Source organism: Bison bison, unplaced genomic scaffold, assembly GCF_000754665.1.
Source record: "Bison bison bison isolate TAMUID 2011002044 unplaced genomic scaffold, Bison_UMD1.0 scf7180017864168, whole genome shotgun sequence".
In the NCBI taxonomy this organism is placed as follows: Eukaryota; Metazoa; Chordata; class Mammalia; order Artiodactyla; family Bovidae; genus Bison; species Bison bison.
In genome coordinates, this window is record NW_011494740.1 from 3,507,955 (window position 1) to 3,513,522 (window position 5,568).

The window sequence follows — 5,568 nt, forward strand, 5'->3', positions numbered from 1 at the left end:
TGCTCCTTGGAAGAAAAGTTATGACCAACCTAGACAGAATATTCAAAAGCAGAGACATTACTTTGCCAACAAAGGTCCGTCTAGTCAAAGCTATGGTTTTTCCAGTAGTCATGTATGGATGTGAGAGTTGGACTATAAAGAAAACTGAGGGCCAAAGTATTGATGCTTTTGAATTGTGGTGCTGGAGAAGACACTTGAGAGTCCCTTGAACTGCAAGGACATCCAAGCAGTCCATCCTAAAGGAAATCAGTCATGAATATTCATTGGAAGGACTGATCCTGAAGCTGAAACGCCAATACTTTGGCCACCTCATGCGAAGAACTGACTCATTGGAAAAGACCCTGATGTTGGGGAAGATTGAAGGCAGGAGGAGAAGGGGATGACAGAGGATGAGATGGTTGGATGGCATCACATGTCCATCACTCAGTGGACATGTATTTGAATAAACTCCGGGAGTTGGTGATGGACAGGGAAGGCCTGGCGTGCTGCAGTCCATAGGGTCGCAAGGAGTCGAACACAACTGAGCAACTTAAATGAACTGAAGTCACAGGGAAATTTATAAAACATGTTACATGAAAATACCAGTCCCAAATCCATGTACAGTATATATCCATTTTTGTTAAAATACAGAGGCAGGGAGTCCAGTGGATAAAAATAGTTTAAAAGGAAACACACTAACATGTTACCAGTGATTATCTCTGGGTAGGGGAATTATGGAAGATTTTTATATTTACTTTTTGCTTGCCTGTATTTTCTAAGATTTTTACAGTAACTTTTTTTTTTCTTTAAAGCTGATACATGCTGCATTGTTTTAAAATAGAAAATATATCCTGAAGGACAAAGAGAACAACTAAAGATATATTTAGACTCCTTTGGAGGTTATTTTTTGCGAACTCTTGAAAACTTTTGTAACATTCTGAGCTCAAATAACTATGTAGGAAAGCTATTCCAATAATTACTATAGTTAGATCACTTGTATCAGCAACACTGGCATATGCCCTATATGAGAGACACATAATTTACTGTTACTCTGAATTTTCTTTCTCTTCAGAGAAATTTTTCTCTGAATTGGCCAAATTCGTCCTATCTCTGGCTGATGTCAATGGAACCCCAAATGAGGCGGACAATCATATATAATTACCGAATGAAGACTTCAGTATTTGATATCTAGTTGGAAGTTGAATACTTCTCTCCCCCCTTTATTAGTCAGGGTTCTCCATGTGCACAAATATACGAAGAGGTTTCTTTTAAGGAACTGGCTCGCATGATTATGAAGCCTAGGGTTTAAAAAATCAGTAGGGTTTGCGGGCAGGTTGGAGACCGTGCAAGGAACCAGTGTTGTAGTTCAAGTCCAGAGCCTGTCTGCCTGAGAATTCCTTGCTGTTCCTGGAGGTCAGTCTTTTGTTCTGAATATTTAGATCTGCAGCTGATTGGATGAGGCTGACCCACATTATGGAGGACAATCTGCTTTACTTAAAGTCTGCCAGTTTAAATGTAAATCTTATCCCAAAACACTCACAGAAGGCATCCAAAATAATGTTTGATCATGTATCTGGGTACTATGGCCCAGCCAAGTTGACACATAAAATTAACAGTTACACCATTTTTTTTTTTAAAAAATGAATTAAGTTGGGAGGGAGGATAGAAAGTAAAACTACCACTTTTATAGAAATGAACTTTTTGAGCTTTTAAGACCTTAGTCTTCCAAGTATAAATTAAAATTACATTTTATTTAAACATTTGCTTAATTTTCAACTGGAAATATGATAAATCACTTACATAGGTTTCACTGACTTTTAGAAGCACTCTAAATAAAACTGTCAAGGATTCCTTTATTATTCTTTAAAAAAAAATTTTTTTAAGTTTATTATTCTTTTAAATAAAAGTCAGCTTCTTCCCAGTTTGATAAAGACATCTGAAAAGTATATCACAGTAACTTTATTTTTGAAATTTATTTATACTTTCACCTCTTCTCTTTCTCAGATTTTAGCTGATATTTAGGAGGAATACAAGTGATTAGTATCTCATCTTCAGATGGCGAACTCTTCTACATTATTTTGGCCCTGATATTTCATGCTATTTAGGACTGATGCTTTAAGACTGTTCTGATAGCCTTCCTGTAATCTCACTGCTTTGGAGAATGGTGGGCTGGCAATCATTCACTGGTTCTGAAATCGTGTAAATCAGATTGGGACTTGAACCCATGGTCTTTTAACTAAGATCACACCTGGTATCAGGACATAATGAACCTCAGGTTCTTGATGTGTCATCGTATAAAGAATTCAGTGAGAGACAAAGTGATAAGTAAAACTTTATTTTCCTGGGCTCCTAAATCACTGCAGATGGTGACTGAAGCCATGAAATTAAAAGGCACTTGCTCCTTGGAAGAAAAACTGTGACAAACCTAGATAGTGTATTAAAAAGCAGAGGCATTACTTTCCTGACAAAGGTCTGTATAGTCAAAGCTATGGTTTTTCCAGTGGTCATGTACGGTTGTGAGAGTTGGACCATAACGAAGGCTGAGCAGTAAAGAATTGATGCTTTTGAACTGTGGTGTTGGAGAAGACTCTTGAGAGTCCCTTGAGCTGCCAGGAGATTAAACCAGTCAATCCTAAAGGAAATCAACCGTGAATACTCTTTGGAAGGACTGATGCTGAAGCTGAAGCTCCAACACTTTGGCCACTTGATGCAAAGAGCCGACTCTTGGAAAAGACCCTGATGCTGGGAAACATTGAAGGCAGGAAGAGAGGGGACAACAGAGGATGAGATGGTTGGATGGCGTCACCGACTCAATGGACATGAGATTGAGCAAGCTCCGGAACATGGTAAAGGACAGGGAAATGTGGCGTGCTGCAGTCCGTGGGGTCACTAAGTCAGACACAACTGAGCGACTGAACTACAAATCTTCACATAAACACAAAAAGTCACATAAAAAAACATAAATCAGATAAAAAGCTTTTATTGTAAAAAGGCACATTTGCAAAATGTTTACAGTGTCAAAATTCTTTAGATTAATAACATCTTAGTTTTAAAACTTTGAAGTTATTATACTTCTTTCAAATATAAATTCTCACCCTAATTAGAAAAATCTCTTTTGTTTGTCAAGAGAATGGCACTATCCAAAATGTTGTTCCAGTTTTCTGTCTACCTAGTCTCTTAACTTCATGTTATTTAAACTTGTACATAGTACTCTCCTGAAACTACTCTGTAAAAGGTTACCATCTCCTATTCCAACAGTCTCCTTCCTACCACTATTCTACCTTTCAATTCATTCTTGTCATATGAGCAATTTAACCTTTCTGAAACACAAGTTTCATTTTGTCAGTCCCTCAATCAAAAGCACCAAGTGAAAACTAGTGGAATGAATAGTGGGAAGTAGGGTGAGGCCAGGTTATGGTTGACCTAGAAAGTTAAATTTCAAGAGAGAAGTTTTTGAGGAGGGAATTAATATGATAAAATGTGTTGTTTTACTTAAATCATGCTAGTAGCAATGGGCAGATGAATTAGAGATGGGGAAGATGAGTCAAGGCGATCAGCTGTTGCAGAAATCAAGTATACTGGGCTGATAGGAGGGAAAGTCTTTCTTGTGGGTTTCTGGGCCGGCCAAGAAATGCTGCCTTGTTGAGAAGTTCATGGCCTTGTTCAGTAGAATTCTCCAAATTGCCTGGAGAGTGCATTGCAGGGTTTAAGGAATATACAAAATGACGCAATTTAGTTAAAGTGTAGCAATTTGATTTTGGATGCAAAGGCTGAAGTACAAAAGTGTCTGTGGTATGATTATAAAGTGTTGCTGGTTCACTTGGGCATGTGAGACTCTGCCCAGGGACTATGGCTGCTCTCTTTAGGAGCTATGACTATACTCAGTTAACCCCATAAAGTGAGTTCTTTGGCCCTTTTCTCAAGAAACCAGGTCAGACAAACCAAACCAAACTCTGGTTGTGCTATTGCTGTAAACTAGCAGAAACCTGTGCTCCTCAAATACCTTCTGGGCTTCCAGGAGCCCCCTCCCAAGTCACTACCCTGCAAAGTTGGAGAGAACTGTGAACCCTTTCTTGTTCCATGAGCTAGAAATTCACCTCAGACTTCACCGACTGTTCCAGGGAACAAAGGTTAGTAGGAGAAAGAATTCAGGCTTACATTTTTCTTATACCTGTATAGTAAGACTGTGCTTTCTACATAAGGGGGTTCTTGGTTAGAAGGAAAAAAATTCCTAGTCTTAATTCCCTCTTGAGAGCTAGGAAATTTGTCTTCAGACTAACACAGTGGGAAACAGGGTTTGTTTATTTATTTATTTTAAATTAAAGCAGCTGTGGTCAGAGAGAAGGAGGATCCAGGAAGGAGGGAATGCTCACAGAATTAATTGCCTGGAAACCTAGAAGCATGAGTTACAGGGATTTTTTTCAAACAAATTATCAGAGATGTTGGACATGGCTGTCTCAGAAAGACGGAAATTCAGAATAAAGATTGCAAGAGGGAGTGAAGGAGTAGGTAGTGGAAATTGGAAGCTCCACATTGTCGGGTGCCATCAGATTAGTTTCATTACCACCTGCCTCCACGTGCAGTCTGTGCTATCTTTTCATCTTGTACTTCTGAACTGTTTAGAGTCCACCCATCTTTTAAGCCTTAGCTCCATTTCACTTCCTCCTTCAAGTCTTCTCTGAAGATTATAGTTTCTATTTCTTTCTCCATTCCCTGAAAGCTTATTGAGTTCATAGTTACAATCACACTAGTTAGCATGTTAATAGTCATATCAAAAGTCCCCTACAGTAAGGCAGTGTAATTTTTTAGTTTGGAGACTTTACTGTAAACTTCTTTTGTATACTGCTTGGAAAAATTCTGAGTTTTATACTTATTATAACGGGCTTCCATGGTAAAGCATCTGCCTACAATGCGGGAGACCCAGGTTCAATCCCTGGGTTGGGAAGATCCCCTGGAGAAGGAAATGGCAACCCACTCCAGTACTCTTGCCTAAACAATTCCATGGACAGAGGAGCCTGGTGGGCTAAGTACCACGGGGTCACAAAGAGTCGGACACGACTGAGTGACTTCACACTCACTCACTCAATACTTACTAAATACACCTCTAGGTCTAAAGTTCTGTTAACTATTCAAGAACAACTACTTAAATATTTGATACTGTATAAAAGCTTCTATCCCAACATGCTTTAACTAAATTTTAAGTAAGACGTATCGATTTTGACTAAACAAAATCCTCTATAGCAGAGTTGAACACTTTGAACTTATTCAGAAATGTCAATAAAGGGGGCAGCACCTCTCCTACCCTACCCCGCACCGCCCGCCCCCGCCCATTGCTAAACTTCTAGCAGTAAGTCCTCAAATTCGGTCTGCATAGAGTAGAGACCTTATAATCATTCCGATGATAAAAGTGTCAAATTTCTAAAACATCTAGAAAAGAGAGCGAAATGATCATTTAATAATAGTTTGCTTCTCTGCCAAATTAGGGAGTTGACCAGGTTTCCCAAACTCATTGCTGCTTAGATTCTAACCTGGGTTTCGCATCATTAATTTCAGGCAGCCAATTGGGCCGTTTGGGTGCCGTGCATCCTG